The 17634-nt window shown below is 34.7% G+C and overlaps 1 long non-coding RNA gene across 1 annotated transcript; it reads left to right on the top strand.

Annotated features, from left to right (window-relative positions):
- Positions 1 to 12519: 12519 nt before the first annotated feature.
- On the top strand, positions 12520 to 13245 carry LOC118479722. The gene is made up of 3 exons (XR_004860283.1): positions 12520 to 12608; positions 12700 to 12769; positions 13169 to 13245. It is a non-coding gene; the product is annotated as an uncharacterized LOC118479722 (long non-coding RNA).
- Positions 13246 to 17634: the final 4389 nt, after the last annotated feature.

Raw genomic sequence — 17634 nt, forward strand, 5'->3', positions numbered from 1 at the left:
TCGGTTGACTCCTCAACTAAATTTAAAATGGACAGCTATGTTGACTCAAATGAATTGGTTCAGCGCGTGTGGATACAAATGGTACAATCTACAATTTATACTGATTTGAATTTAATTTATATTTATAATCAATTAAGTTTGTCATAATATTTTTATACAATTTTAATTTATATTTCTAACCCTATAGGAACGTCTATGAGAAAGTGGTTGCACCGATATTAATGTTAGGAATGAGGGGCTAGGTGATCAGTGGCGGATGTAGCTTATACAAGGGGGCAACGTCCGCTACGGCTTGTCACGGAAAAATTTGGAAAAATTAATGTAAATTTCAGAAAAATTTGACGTTTTTTCGATTTCGTTACGGCTTATTTATAAAACGTTACGGCTACGATCCGTTTCTAGATCCGCCACTGTAGGTGATTTCGGGAAAAAATACAAGCATGTTGATGCATGGGGGATTGTAAAACAATTTGCAAATGGGCAACATCAAAGGGTGAAGAGTCCGTGGTAGTTCCGACAAGAGAAGAAATTCATCGGAATTTGGCAACTATTATGCAGGTTCATCCGACGATGTTTTCACAACTACTAGGCAGGATTTAGACTTGAACGAAGAAATCAGACCTACTCGACCGAGTGGAAAGATAATAGATCCGTCGAGTCGTCAAGCACAAGTGTTTTGGACGACAAATTAGAGCCATATACGTCAAGGAAAGAAGTGACGATTAAGGAGTTGGTGAATGCTAAAAAGAAACAAGTAGACGAGTCTATTGCGTTGATGCATGCTCAACGCGATAGTGTAAGGCAACTGATGTTTGACCAGGACTTTGAGACGTTTGCTCGACCCCATGATCATCTTCCTGGTCAGCTAATGGATAACGTAAACGTGAAATAGTCGCGGCGTATTGCTGCTCGACGAATTTGATAGATGAATGAAGTTTTTTTATTAAATTATCGTACTTTGTTTAGGGTAGTTGAAAGGAGTGTCGTCAGTAGGGCTGCAAACAAACCAAACGTTCGACGAACTGTTTGTGAATCGTTTGGCAGGAAGTTCGTTTGTGTTCGTTCGTTTATCAAACAAACAAACACAAACAAAAAATATCGTTCATTTAGTTAAATGAACAAACACGAACAGATGCCACGTTTATTTATGTTCATGAACGTTCGGTAACGTGTGTGTTTGTGTTCGATAGTTCATTAGTGTTTTTAGTTTTTATATTTTATTTAAATACTTCAAAATTCGAAAATTAAATATTTGATAATTGTCAGTGTATTATATATTTTATTAACGAACGCTTGTTTGTTTCCATTTGTGTTCACGAACATTAGTTTGTGCTCATTTGTGTTTATTATGTCCGTCTTTGTTCATTGCCTAAAATTAACAAACAAACACAAACGAACACGAACAAGTTTATTTCCTTAACAAACGAACACGAACATAAAATCTCGTTCGGTAAGTGTTAATGAACAGTTCGTGAACACGTGTATTTCTTAACAAACGAGGGTAGTTCATTCAATTCGTTTGCAGCCCTAGTCGTCAGTGTTTTTGTAGTTTGAGGGTAGTTCAGGCCAGGTAAAAATGACGTGGCAGCAGGATTGAAGAAGGTTAGGATAAATAAAAGGAACTAGTTTTTTTACTATTGCCGCGTTGCGGCGAACGTTTTTTGTTCTTTAGTCTGTGTTTACGTGTGTTTTGAAATCACTACGAGCGCGTTGCGTACGGAAACCGCTGACAAGAATAAAAAGAAAATATAGAAAAAAACACTAAAAGATAACCAAAAGAAAATCAACAAAAAAAAGTTGTATGCTAATAATTTAGTTCGTATGAAACCTGTGGTCAGAGATAAGCAAATGATATTGGGTACCGGTACCGAATTTCCCGAACCGAAAGATCTTAAGTACTAATTCGGTACGACTTTTGGCGTTTCCGGTACCAGTTCGCTACCGTTTTTTACCTTCATATACCGGTACCGTAACTGATATTTTCGGTACCAGTACCAATTCAGTATTGATTGGCACCGAGCTCATCCCTACCCCTGAAACTAAAAAGAGAAATCATTAAAAGTTGAAGAAAAAACAAAAAAAGTTGCACGATACTGTTATTGTTCGTACGACACCCGTGATCAGGGATGAGCAAATGGTACCGGGTAGCAGTACGGAATTTCCCGAGGCAAAAGATTTTCAAAATCAAGTCGATACCGACTTTTGGTGTTTTCTGTACTAGGCTGGTGTCGATTTTTATCTTCATGTACCGATAACCGTACTTGTATTTTCGATACAAGTACCGATTGACACAAGCTTATCTAACTTAAAGCTAGAGAAAATAATAAAAAATATTAAAAAAAAAACTATATATTATTCAATTGTTCTATCACTGTTCAAATCGTTGGTTTTTTAATATATAGAAGATACAAGTACCGATTGACACAAATTTATCTAACTTAAAGCTAGAGAAAATAATAAAAAATATTAAAAAAAACTATATATTATTCAATTGTTCTATCACTGTTCAAATCGATGGTTAAAGCTAGAGAAAATAATAAAAAATATTAAAAAAAAACTATATATTATTCAATTGTTCTATCACTGTTCAAATCGATGGTTTTTTAATATATAAAAGAATACCCCATCCACCCTAAACAATATCCAGTTGTCCAATCGAGCTTTCAAATACCTTCTTTTACGGACTTCAAATTTCATGCAATGAAATTTTGTTTCAAATACCCTTAAAATCTGGCAAGGCAATTCTGTTTCAAATACCCTAAGAAGTGCATAAGAAGTCTATTTTTTTTTTTTTTTGTTTCAAATACCCTAAGAACTCTATAGATAAGTTTACATTGTTTCAAATACCTTAAAACTCTATAGATAAGTTTAACAAAGGATTGCATAAGAGCATGCAAGTCGTGACTGAAACAATTAACAACACATTAAATGTCAGGTATAATGAAAAAGAATCAAGTTCCCTTTTAGATTTTGATAGTCATGTAGATTAGCCTAGATGCATTTAAACTACTAAATTCTTTACCGAAATCTATAAAATTCTCTTTCGTGAGCGTGTAAGCATGCTCACACCATAGGAAACGAATATCCTATACCAACTTCAAACAATATTTCTTCTCAAAACAAACACATACCCTTTTCTATAGTTCAAGTATACATTTGTAAAAGATGTTAAAGCTTACCTATATCTATATCATAAATATTGTTTCTATTATCTTTAACGTATCCATCAACATTCGGTCAACATATACAAATCGAATTCTCACCCTATCGCACGAGATAATCCCACTTGTTTCAGCTCTTTTGAACTACTAAGCTAATCATACACCTTAGAGTAACCATTTTGATTAAGAGTAAGAAAGTTCCTTCAAAACCAACTCCTTCCGTTACCTTTACGAGGAATCCTGGCAACAGGATCCATTGGGTGTCAGCCCAGTGGCCACCGACCCCCACCTTAAACCGGCTCAAGGATCCATGAGGTCTCGGGTTGACGGGTTCGAATCCTGGCAACAGGCTCTTCAGTTCCCCTTGAGTTGGCAGGGGTTTCACCGCCAGGCAGCGTTGTCGGGTCGCTAGCTTGGGAAGGGGGATCCCTTCCGCGGTCAGGGGTACCGTGCATCTACCCTTTTTACGAGGAAGAGGTGGTTCAATCAAAACTTACAACCTATTAGTAATCATACACCTTAGAGTAATTAACCATCTTCTTTCCTTTATTTAACTAGTTAAGTTGAACTTTATATTGTAAAGAAACTTTCCTTTATTTAACTGGTTAAGTTGAACTTTATATTGTAAAGAAACTTACAACCTATTACTTTATGAGGAAGAGGCGGTTCAATCAAAACTCCCATAAAATCTTAGAATTCATGAAATCAACCAACCCTGTTTCTATCTTAAAGTAGCTTCATTATAAAACACTGCGTCTTTAAACTTGACACCAACCACCATATTTTTAAGCTTAGCTTTGAATGATTCACTACTCTTTCTAATGGGTACTTAACCTTACCTTCGATAATAATAACGATAAGGCCGGTGGGTGTGGCATGGCGCCACCCCGCTACATCACCCTCCATAGCGCCCCCGGGGTACCATCCTCCACACCATCGATTTCAAAGGGGGGCGCCATCCATGTCTCGCCAGCATGTTAACGAGCTTTGACGGTGTGTGCTGGTGGGCCCACCTAATTTCAACCAATAAAATCTTTTTTTTTAATTTTGTTTAATAAGGGACTTTATACAGGTTAAAGAGATGGGCTTTAAAGCCCGTGACGCCTAGGTGGATCTGACGTGGCGTGATAAAGCCCCTAGGGACTTTATACCACACCTTCCAGCCTAACAATATTATGTTAAGTGGTTAAATCAGAACAACCTATAAAAGTTAAATGGTTAAACAATTGGATATAATTATATCATACTTTTGCAATGAACATATTATAATTCAAAACTTTATTTCTATTTTAACGTATTAGGAATTTTTTGTTGCATATATTTTGTTTCTACTAAACACTTTATTTTTATTTTAGCATGTGGTCATTAGTATTGACAATAGGTTCTAAAATTCACCCTCGTTGATTTATATAATTGAGTTAATACATATTAAGTTAATGGCACGTGAAAATTACTTGTTATCTAGAAGCACACTCAAACTATCTCATTTTATTGTATGGTAAAATATTAAAACTATTTTTCATATTAAATATTTATCGTCCCTCGGGTGCTATAAAATATGTTTGCGGGGTTTGGATTGATGGTGACTTGGACCGGAGTAACCGATGGATAAAATTAAAAAGCTATGTGAGCTAGCGTACCACAAAATAAACCAATGACCATGTAACACGTGTACATTTCCGAATGTTTTCTTCTGCCCAAAGTAAACAATTTCATCAAACTTTCACCAACATATACATCGTCCATTTCTCCTACCTAATTATTTTTTAACACATTGTTTGAACACATTGAATATGTTAGATTTTTATTAGTGCATATGGCCCAAGCGGGCGTAGATTAGCCTAATCGGGGATATGTGTCGTGTGGTTAAGAGCATTCTCATCTATTTCACTATATTTTCAATCTAAATTACATTAAAAAACACTATATTTTTTCTCTCATTTTTAATTAAATAATATTTTTTATATCTTTATAATTATATTTTCTTTCTCCTTCACTCACAACCACTTTCAAAATATATTAAAAATTATAGGGGGTGAACAATGTCCCCCCAAATATAAAGATAAACCGTAACATTTTATCTCTCCTCCACTCACAACCATTTTTTATACTCTTTATATTATAAAAACTCCACTCACAAAATTTGATGGAATGGATGTGAATGCTCTAATAATCCTCCCTTAAGGCGTAATTCTTGCGTCCAGTTATGCTAAGGTGTCTTGTTTCGATTGATTCGAAAGTCATTGTTCATAAAAATGGTCAATTGCATATTTCCCCTTAAAAATCTGCTTAATTACGTATTTACCCAACTTAAAATTAAAATCACATATATCCCATTCCTTAACTATTAAAATTGCACATATCCCCTTCCTTAACTAATATAATTGCAAATTTACCCATTTTGATTTATTTTATTAAAAACAAGTTATATAATAACTTTTTTACCCTTATTTTTACTAAAACTTAAAAAATACAGATTTATTCATTTTTACTATTTACTAAAACTTAAACACTGAAATAAATCGCTAAACTAGTAAAAATGAATAGATTTGTATTTTATTTAGTTTTAGTAAAAATAAGGGTTAAAAAGTCTTTATATAACTTGTTTTTAATAAAATAAAACAACATGGGTAAATTTGCAATTATATTAGTTAAGGAATGGGATATATGCAATTTTAATAGTTAAGAAACAAGATATATGCAATTTTAATTTTAAGTTGGGTAAATACGCAATTAAGCAGTTTTTTAAGAGGAAATATGCAATCGTCCCTTATAAAAAAGGTGTTTCAGTCAATATTCATTTTTTTAACGGCCGACAAAAAATTTTATTTATTGTAGCAAGATGCTACCACCAAACATACAAACTATTCAACACCAAACAAACAGAACAAATTACATATATTCTTTATCCACCAACCTTGAGACAATATTCATTTTGATAAACTCTTTGGTTAATTTGTTTATTTCCATAGTCTTATAAATTAACTGTATTTCTAAAGATAAAGTATAACGAAAGTAAATGTATAGTACGGCCATGTCATTAAAATAAGTTCCATAATGTTTATGTGTAACTTTAAATGTAACGTATAAAAATTCAAGAACATAGTTAAAGAACCATACGGCACGTGATTCCCGCTACACGTGAGAGAGAAGCTTCCTTCCAAAATGGCAAATTCCAGGAATTTAAGATTGAGTCACTTAAATTTGACTTCCGTGAACAAAACTCGTGATTCGTGAATCATGATTAGTTTTTTTTTTTTTTTAATTGAGTCTCATGCAGTCTTTTGTCGGACGAATTTGAAGGACAAAATAAATAGAAACAAAATTCTGAAATAATATTTAAGCTTATAAAAATGATTATGTATATGTATATCTATCTATACTATAAAAGGAGCTTAGAGTATGACCTCACTTTGCTTATGTGTCATCTTCTTAGATATGCCACATTGGATGCCACATAGACTCCGCTGATGTCATAACGCTGATGTCATAATTTCAACCTCCACCTTTAAAATTAAATATAACTATCTATATTTCAAAATTGAAAATAAGGTCAGAGTTTCTAGGAGGGAATTTCAAAAATCAAATTCAAATGGTAATTTTAATCTTTTATTCTCTCTCAATCAAATATAGTCCAACTCATTTTTTCAAAATTGAAAACATAATCTTCACACCTCTCTCTCTCTCAACTCAGAAGAACATCTTCGATCCGGTTGTCTGCAAGTAACATAAACACAACTTCATCTCCACATATCTCTAATTTACTCAACAGGTTTGTGTACGTGTGTGTATGTAGTTTCTATTAATTCTTTTCTTCAATATCAACTCGGTAAATTGATGATGATGATTTCAGTTGAGTTTGTTGGAAAAATAGGGTTAAATCGTGATGATGATGATGATGATGAATATGGTTTTATTTCGACCACACAGCTGTTTCTAACCACAAATCACTTCTTTTCTAAAAACCCTAGGTATCAAGAAGCGTTTTCCTTCTGATTGAATCACATACAATCCAGACAATACAAGCAATCAGGTATGAAATCTCACTTTAATCAGTGTTGAATTCAGACCACAGACAGATCTGTTGAAACGAGGGTTTTGTTTTCTGTCATAAAAATCTGCCTTGATGTCTTTGCTTAAGTAGGGTTTTGTTTAGTATCTACCTGTTTGGCTACACTATATATTAAGGTGAAAATTAAAGATTTTAGGTTTCTGAAGTTATTTTTATTGAAATCTTGATGAATGAATTATATGTATTGAAATGTTGGGATTAAACTGTAGAAGAATCTGAAATGAGGGTTGTCTTTCTTTTTGTATTTGTGGTTCATGCATACCTTGAAAAAAATATATATTGTGGCCTAAAATCACAAGAAATGATTACGATAAATGACAAACGAATTGGATTTTTCATTATTGTTATCTAGATTCTGTTCGGTATGCATGTGTTCAGCAGATTTGGTGGTTTGAAGTCGACGGTGAGGTGGAGTTTCCTTTTCCATGTGGGACCTACACCCTCTACTTCCGCCTGCAGCTCGGGCGGTCAGGCAGGCGAGTCTGCAACTCAGACCATGTCCATGGCTGGGATATAAAGCCCGTGAAGTTCTAGCTCTCAATTTCAGATAGTCAAAAGGCGACGAGTCAATGTTATTTGTCGTCCGTTTCTAGAACAACGGAGTCAATGATGAAGACGACAGCGATGTTGTACTTGACAGCAAGGTATCACCTCCAAACTCACCACTTATCGTCTTTTCTTTGCCCTATTGTCCACTGTCCTCATTGTTGTTATTTTTAGGTTGTTGCGTAAACAAAAGTTGCGAGTAAAGTACTTACACAAACAAGTATGACCCGTTATATTCAGTTTTTATTTGAAATTATTGACATTCTACATACGGAACAGTTGGCATAGAGAATGACAAAAGACAGCTCTTATTTATACAGTTGGAAAGAATATTTAGTTTTGACCCAAATGGTTGGTAATTGCAGAACTTCTGCGGGAGAACAAGAGAATGATAGATAAATCTATTAGAGAAATAGAAAGAGGGAGGCAAGGTTTGCAGACGCAAGAAAAGAAACTAATCGTAGAAATCAAGAAAATTGCCAAACAAGGTCAAATGGTAAGCTTATTTCTTTCATTACTTGCTCATAAATTTGCAATATTGAGTTTTGTTTTTTCGGTTTATTCCTCCCTAATTTCAGGACCCACTTCATTGATTCGTCTAAAATTAGCTGCTCGTATTATTTATTTCACGTATATTTCCCAGGGAGCTGTTAAGGTGATGGCGAAGGACCTTATCAGAACACGACACCAGATTGAGAAGTTTTACAAGCTCAAATCCCAAACTGCAGGGTGCATCACTTCGAATTCAGGTACAGTTATAGGAAAGACAAATTATATATTATAAAAAGGGAGTGTGTGGACGGCTGGACGCTTTTTTTTTTAAATCGCGCTTAAGCGCAAAGAGCTGTGCCTTGTGTAAGAATTTCTTATTATGTATTATATGAAATAAGCATATAATTGTTTAGGTGTATCTGATGTAGTGAAGAGGTGTATGATGTGCTTTATTCAGATCCTTTATTTCATTGTACTATTGCATTTTACTAAATTCATGATACTCAATTAATGCATAGGATTGGAATTAAGTTTCTTTCTTTTTTTCTTTTTTTTTTCTTTTTTTTTTGTTGGTCTTAATCCCTGTCCTAAAATTTTACTAACCAGACTAACCGAATTATAACTTTAACCTAAATGCGATTCGACAGTTTCATTGGCTGTTTCAAGTACCTGAGATTAAATATTTATGTTATTCTAGACAAACTAACATCTTTACTATCTATAAAAGGAGCTTAGAAGCTGACCTCACTTTGATTACGTGTCATGATATTAGGTATGCCACATAGGATTCGATGACATCATAAATCCGACCTTTCTGCATGACATCACATTCAAAACATTAAATATTATTAATCTTGTCTTTGTTGATTTTGACCATATTTGCCCTTTGAATCTAGCGATGGAGGTAGAAGACAGCTGTGTCATTACTCATGTTCAAGATAAGCTCTTTCGTGTTCATGTGAGCAAGAAGAGAGGAAGACACAAAGGAGGTGTGAAACATAGTTCAGATGATACAGGTTCAGGTGTCAAATCCGTATCATGTGAACTGTGTTTGACACATCCTTTGTGTCTTTCTCTCTTCTTGCTCACATGAACACGAAAGAGGTTATCTTGAACATGATGTTATCTATTAAGGGAGCTTAGATAATGACATAGAATTGGCTACGTGTCAACTTCTCATGTATGCTATGTAGTCCTCGCTGATGTCATAATTACGAAACGGTATCCTTTAGTGTTGTTTTCGCTAAAGTTTGAAACGGTATTGTTTAGTGTTACTCTACCTTCAAGGAAAGTCCAAGGAGCAGGTATAATTTTAAATTTTGCCTTCAAATTCTTTCTAACAAAACAATAGAAATGTTGTTGATTATTTGATTTTTTTTTTTCATTTTTTGTAGCTATGACAAGGTTTAAAGCTATTGAATGGCTTGAAAGTGTAGTTAGGCCATTGGAGATACCAAAACAACCATCAAACTTTTTGATAGGTCAAAGCTTCATGTTTCCAACAACTAATGGTTGTTCTATCGTAAAGACTTATGGTATGTATCTTAAGCATAAACTTTATATTGTCATTCATGGTGTAAAACAATGTGATTAGAGTAGAAGTTCAACATTGCTATGTTGTAACTTAGTTTCAGTTTGAATCTGTCTGTGTGTTTCCGAGGGCTTTTTTAAGCAAGGCGCATAGTATAAACTCTAACTTTTGGGTGTTGTAGACTGTTTTAGGTTGATTTCTAGGATTATTTAGGTTGAAGGTAGCCTTCATTAGGGTTTTTATTGTCATCTTTTTGCTGTAAATTAGGACGAAAATCATCTTAAATGACTACACGGTTGTTTTCCTCATTTTACCTCAACATGGTTTCATAAAATTACTTTCTTGCCTGTTATACGTCTTTTTCTAATCTCAGGGCTATAAAATTATTTTCGTGTTCACCTTCGTTTGTTATCAAAATATGTTGTTAAATAACCGAACATATATTAAAAGATATAAACTTGAGTTTATAAGACTAGCATATTGAGTGCTGCTGCCACCAATGGACCTTTCGACTTTAGCCCTAGAATATATACAACATAGCAAACAATCTTGTATAAATTAACTGTCATGTAAGTACTTAATCTTGTATAATGTGCACATCATGGTCAGATACAGGATAAGGCAGAATTGTTCTTTGAATTGTGTTCATCAAGTTTTTGATTAAATGCCTAATTAAGTTTTGATTCTGCAGGAGAGCTGGGAACGACTGGAAGTTGTGGTGGCTGTGTGACCGAGGTATAATCGAATTGAATTTTGTAGAAGTAATTTTATACATCAGCTTGAAAAGGTACTTAACTTTCGTTGAATTGAAGTTTTTCATAGATCTTAACTATTCATATGATCATCATCAAATGTAACTAACAAAGAATCAATAAAATGCTAATAAAACATTAGAATCAATTGATCAAACAACTACACTTGAGTCTGTAAGAGTACCATATTGAGTGCTGTTGTCCCTAATGTAGCTTTTGGCTTTAGCCCCAGAATATCTACAAGTACCAAATAATCTTAATTTAATTAAAATTAAGGAAAAAGTTACCCGTGTTTGTTGAAACTGTTTCGCTTCCAAAATTGTTAAAGTCAGCACATAAATGAACATTAAACAGATCATCCATGGTACCAAACAACAATGTTAAGATGTAAAACTAAAATGTGATAAAAAAAATAATACTTATAAAATATGAAGTATTAAGAAAGTAGCAATTACATATAAAAAAGAAAACTAATTAGAGACATCTAACTCTAATTGCAAGAATCAAGGAACTTTAACTTCAACTCCATGGAGCACTGAACCTCTCTGTGTATCTCATTGATCTTTCTCATGAACTCCAGATCTCTTTCTCCACATTCTATATTACTCGCAACACACAGGTCACGAACGGAAGTAGTCGGCATTGCCCTCAAGTCCCTCGAAACTTGGTCTCTTGTCAGCAGACCAAGTTCCAGTCCGTTAAAACACCTCTTCAACTCTTGAAGAGTAGATCTATCAGCCAAAACTTGGCCTTCGATTTGTTTAATAAAGCGTTGCTTGAAATCGTCAGATTTTGCAGAAGTATATGACTCCATTCTAATATATTTATAAGAACAAAGGCAAAACAATAATAGTTGCACTTTTGTTTCACTGAATGAATCTGTTTTGATGAAAAAAATTTATTGGCAATGCTATTATATACTATATGTAACAGGCCAAAGGTCAGCTTTAAAGGTAAACATTAAATTAACATTTATACTTAAAAACCATGTACATTTAATGATTTAAGAGTAAAAAACGTGTATATGGGAATTGTCTGTTCAGTTATCCTATTAAGCATTTTAATGCAAAACCTTTGAAAAATGAGTTTTCATGGGAAAACAAGTAAAATTAAATATGTAGAAAACCAAGGAACAAAATTGAAACCTTCAAAAAAAAGGTTATCATAATTATGAGATGTCTCTTCATTTTCTCTATCAAAGATTTTAAACACTATAAAGCATCATTATTATTTTACTTGAAAACATCAACACTTCAGTTTAAAAAAAAACATTCATCCTAAAACAAATTGTCCAAAAACACTTACATTCTTCCTAAATGGCAAGGAAAACTTTCTACCACTAGTCCGATACCACTGATCTTAAAATCGAATTTTCAACCTGGTCACTCCAAGAACAAAGAAACGCTGAAGAACTCAACCAAAAGATTGCTATTGTTAGTGATAAATATTATAAGCAAACCTGGAGTAGCATTGCACTGCTAGATGAAGTTGCCTCTTCTACTCCAACAGAGTTTAAACAAAAAGCAGAAGAGTTTATTACAAATTTGCTGAAACAGGATCAGAAGACCTGTGATATGCTAGCTGATCTACAAATTAAAACAAAAAACGAAATTGCATGGAAGAAGGCGAGAGAACGAGATATTCTATTAAGTGTTAATTGTAATGTTTAATTTTTAATTTTTATTATTTTTCTAAATCATAATTTTGTAATACTATGGTTTATTATTGAATATTCAAAGTTTCACTGCTTTCATAATTTTGCAATTTTAGTTTTACCAGTTTTTTTATCCAAGATTGCTACTGGTTGGTTAAAATTTTGGGTTTATGACGTGTTGTTTCGTTAAAATTTTGGGTTTATGACGTGTTGTTTCCTGTTGTAGGCTTACCTCAAGTTATTGTTGAAGGGGAACCGATGGTCCGAGCATTAAATACCATTGAGTATCCTTTGTTATGGTTGCTTCCATATCAACTGAGACCTACACAGTAATTGGAGTACAAGCATTCTAAGTTTGTTAATCTGATTATTGAAGGGGAACCGATGGTCCGACCATTAGGTCGCTTTAGTTTTATTTGTGGGTGATTTTGTAAATGAATATTGAAATAAGTAACCCTATAATCTGAAAACAAGATTTGTAATGTGTACAGAATGTGCAAGGCGTTACTTCCAGTAAATGAAGAACATTTGACTGATGAAGCCATATGGGAGTCACTTCCTGTAAGTCACACTGCTTTTCTTATCACATTCAATTATTACATTTAATGTGCTAAAGAAGAAAATAGTAAAAAATAGAATAAAACAATTGTGTAGTTTTCTTGTGTTGGAAACTTAGTTTAAAAAAGCGCGCTTTAAGCTCGCTTAAAGTGTTAACCGTTTGGCAAAACGTTTTATTTGCTCTGAAGCGTCAAAACACGTGAAGCGTTTTGAGGCGACGCCTCGGCCCAATCAGGTACAAAAAACAACACTTCAGCATAGGGTTTTAGGTTTTAACGTTGTTTCAACATTAAAAAAACGAACAGGGCGTGCAAAAAACGAACAAGGTCTTTATTAAAGGGTATAAGTGACATTTGATCAAGTTGAAAAACCTTGAGCTTAACTTGGTGCATTTGTTCTCAGGTAAAGCATGATCACACAGTCATCACTAATGACCTTTCAGCATCGAAAAACATCAAATCCAAAAATCTAATGTTTTCTTTGCTTTTTAAGGGGAACATAGGTGCTTCTCTCCTAGGGCATACAAAACACAGGTTGTTGGCGGCAGCCCGCCATATTTAACATATAAAAAAACTTTATATGTTAAATGTGGCGGGCTTCCGCCAACAATCTGTGCTTTGTATGCCCTATGGAGAGAAGCACCCATCTTCCCCCTAAAAAGCAAAGAAAACATTAGGAAAAAGAATTATGAATGAGGATGGCCTGAATCTACGTAAGTGGCAGGTTTATTATATTTACCCATTTCAAATTTTATTTCCAACCTTTCTGATTTAGGTTTTTTGCAGACATTGACAATGCAAGAAAGGCTGCACCAAAGCCAGAAACATTGTTTGGGTTTTCCTACGATATTGTACGAAAGGTTGCTGCTAAGTATCCCAAACATCCCTGGATCTTGGCATGAAAGTCATTAGGTTCAAGGTAATGGTTAGTGTCACAACCCCCAATCCCTAGTTCCCGGGAACGGGCAGCCGTGAGCCAGTTTCGGTGGTATCACATTTATTTATCCAATTTGGCAGCGGAAATTTTCATCAGGACCGTAGTTAGGAAATATTTAATCAGAGTAAACCACCATGTTTTATAACATTGACATATGGGTAAAACCCAAGTTTTCAATACACACATTTCATAGGAATAAATCCTATTTATTTAATAAAGACATCCGTTTTATTTTTAGGTAACTTTATTGCCACTTTTCCAAGCCTCCAGTGCTGTCCAGCTGGCTTCTATTTGGCTTTCACATTTTGTTACCTGAAACGCGTTTTAAAAACATTTTGTCAGTGGGAAATACTGGTGAGTGAATCCCAGTTTAATCAGGTTTAAATAAAATTCACAGTGAACAGTATTGAGGGCGATCCCGCAATTACATTTGTTTCCAAGTTATATCAATTATCACCCGTTGGTACTGTCGAAACCCGACTTGTGGAAATGTTACTCCTTAACCAGGTTGTAACAAATTTTGTATACAAAACCCCAACATACCCACGATAATTGTATTCTTACAAATACTCAATAACTGTCATTCGCATGGAAAAGTATGTAAGGTTTTGTAAAAATATTTAACAAAAAGAGGATTACTCACATTGCTGTTTTAGGTTATTCTTTAGGGTTTCCTGATGAATATCTATAATTTACACAAATGCACGTGTGTTAGTATAATAACCCATTTTAACATTAGTAATACCCTCCCCGAGACGGCATTCCAACGACTATGTCGGGCAGAACCACGACAGCCGTTACGGAACCCTAGATCAATCGGGCAGCGTATCTAATACGTCTCCAGGGGTTATAATACTTACATCGTAGCAGAACCTCGCTATTTTAGGGGGTATAATGCCCGGGTATAGTAACACCACTAAAGAAAATTAAGAAAGAAAGAAAGGAATGAGCGAAACGGACTGAAGGCCGTTGCGTTCTATTTATAGTTGTGAAATCAAACTTTCTCGCGGCCCGCGTTAAGTAAGGCTAGGCCCTACGCGGCCCGCGTCAACCGGTGGTCAACGTATAGCTTGGCTGAGTCGTTTACTAGCTTATCCGGGTGTTGGGCCACGTGGCGGCCCAGGGCCGTGCCAGATTTTGAACACTCGCGGCCCGCATGAACTTTAGAAAAACTCATACGCGGCCCGCTTTAACTTAAAAACCAAAAGAATCCGGATCATATCCTCGCGCGGCCCGCGTGAATGGTTGGGGTGGGCTTATGCGGCCCGCCTCAGCTTAATATTTCTGATTTTTATTTTACTATATATATTATAATCTACTTTGGGGCTCGGTTTTCACATATGGGGTGCATATAAAGACATATTGGGATATTTTTAGGATATATTAGGGTGTCAGAAATATTATGAGGGTGTCGGTTTTACCGAGGGTTGTTATATCCTCCCCACCTTGTTTTAGAGCTCGTCCTCGAGATCTACTGAAATAAGTGTGGATATTTCTTTTGCATTTCTGATTCAAGTTCCCATGTGTATTCAGGTCCTCTTTTGGAGTCCCACTTTACTTTGACCAGAACTAATCTCTTATGCTTGAGATTTTTAATTTTTCTATCTTCAATCTGCAGAGGCCTCTCTACAAATTTGAGTTGTTCATTAACCTCTATATCTTTGAGAGGTACTACGAGTGATTCATCAGCTAGGCACTTTTTGAGATTAGATACATGAAATACATCATGTATTCCTGCCATTCCTCTGGCAGTTGTAGTTGATAGGCTACAGATCCTATTCTTTTAAGAATTTTGAAGGTTCCAATATACCTGGGACTAAGCTTTCCTCTTTTGATGAATCTTACTACTCCTTTCCAGGGAGAGACTTTTAATAATACTTTATCTCCTACTTGAAATTCTAATGGTTTACGTCTGTTATCGGCATAGCTCTTTTGTCGATCACGTGCTGTTTTCAGTCGTTCCTTGACTTGAATGATTTTGTCAGTTGTTTCTTGTACTATCTCAGGTCCAGATAATTATTTTTCGCCAATTTCTGCCCAACAGACTGGGGTTCTGCACTTTCGTCCATAAAGTGCTTCGAATGGTGCAGCATTGATACTTGTGTGATAACTGTTATTATAAGAAAATTCTATTAAAGGTAAGTGTTCGTCCCAATTAACTCCAAAATCAATTACACAAGCTCTAAGCATGTCCTCCATTGTCTGAATTGTCCTTTCGCTTTGCCCGTCTGTTTGAGGATGATAAGCTGTGCTTAGATTTAACCCGGTTCCCATTGCTTTTTGGAAACTTGACCAAAAATGAGAGGTAAAACGGCTATCCCTATCAGAAACAATTGATAAAGGAATTCCGTGTAATGAAACAATTTCATTTACATATACTTTGGCTAATTGTTCCATACTAAAGGTTTCCTTCATTGGTAAGAAATGAGCTGACTTGGTTAACCTATCTACAATCACCCAGATTGTATCATTACCTTTCCTTGTTTTGGGCAGTTTGGTAACAAAATCCATTGTTATCAATTCCCATTTCCAGACTGGCAATTCTAATTGTTGTAATAAACCTGAGGGTTTCTGATGTTCAGCTTTAACTTGTGAGCAAGTTAAACATTTAAAAACATAGGCTGCTACATCCTTTTTCATTCCTATCCACCAGAAATTTTTCCTTAAATCCTGGTACATTTTATCACTTCCTGGATGCATCGTATATTTAGACTTATGAGCTTCTTCTAATATACGGTGACGTAAATTTTCTAATTTAGGTATCCACATTCTCTTTTTATGGAACCTCCAAATTCCATCTGTTCCTTGTTCTAATTCCTTAATCATTCCTTTTAATTTTTCAGTATCCTCCTTGATTACTGATTCTTGTGCTTTTCTAATCTGATTTTTTAAATCTACTTGTAGATTTAATTTAAGAGAACGTACCCTTTTTGGCTTTTCGTGATATTTTCGACTTAAAGCATCAGCCACTACATTGGCTTTTCCTGCATGATACTGGATATCACAATCATAATCACTAAGTAACTCCATCCAGCGTCTTTGTCTCATATTTAACTCTTTTTGCCCGAAGACATACCTTAAACTTTTATGATCTGTAAAAACAGTAAACTTACTACCATAAAGATAATGTCTCCAAATCTTAAGGGCAAAAATTATGGCTCCTAATTCCAAATCATGGGTTGAATAATTTTCTTCATGACTCTTAAGCTGTCTAGAGGCATAAGCTATAACTTTTTGACGTTGCATTAATACACATCCATAACCTAACTTAGAAGCGTCACAAAAGACTACAAAGTCTTCGGTTCCTTCTGGTAACGCTAGTATGGGTGTATGGGTTAATCTTTGCTTAAGAATTCTAAAGGCTTCTTCTTGTTTTAGTCCCCATTCAAACTTAACAGATTTACAGGTTAACTTAGTTAAAGGAATGGCTATTCTAGAAAAATCTCGGATAAATCTTCTATAATAACCGGCCAATCCTAAGAAACTTCTAACTTCAGTTGGTGACTCTGGGGTTTTCCATTTGGTAATTGCCTCGATTTTTGTTGGATCTACATGAATTCCTTCATGATTAACTAAATGTCCGAGAAATTGTACCTGTTCTAACCAAAACTCACACTTTGAAAATTTAGCATAAAGCTGTTCCTTTCTCAATAAACTTAAAAGTAAGTGCAAGTGCTTTGCATGCTCCTCTTTACTTTTAGAGTAAATTAGAATATCATCTATGAAAACAATTATGAATTTATCCAAATATGGCTTACATATTCGGTTCATCATGTCCATAAATGCGGCTGGGGCATTGGTTAAACCAAATGGCATGACAGTAAATTCATAATGACCATACCTTGTTCTGAATGCGGTTTTAGGAATGTCCTCTTCCTGTACCTTTAGTTGATGATATCCTGATCTTAAATCAATTTTAGAGAAAAATCGAG

This window comes from Helianthus annuus, chromosome 6 (genome assembly GCF_002127325.2).
Source record: "Helianthus annuus cultivar XRQ/B chromosome 6, HanXRQr2.0-SUNRISE, whole genome shotgun sequence".
In the NCBI taxonomy this organism is placed as follows: domain Eukaryota; kingdom Viridiplantae; phylum Streptophyta; class Magnoliopsida; order Asterales; family Asteraceae; genus Helianthus; species Helianthus annuus.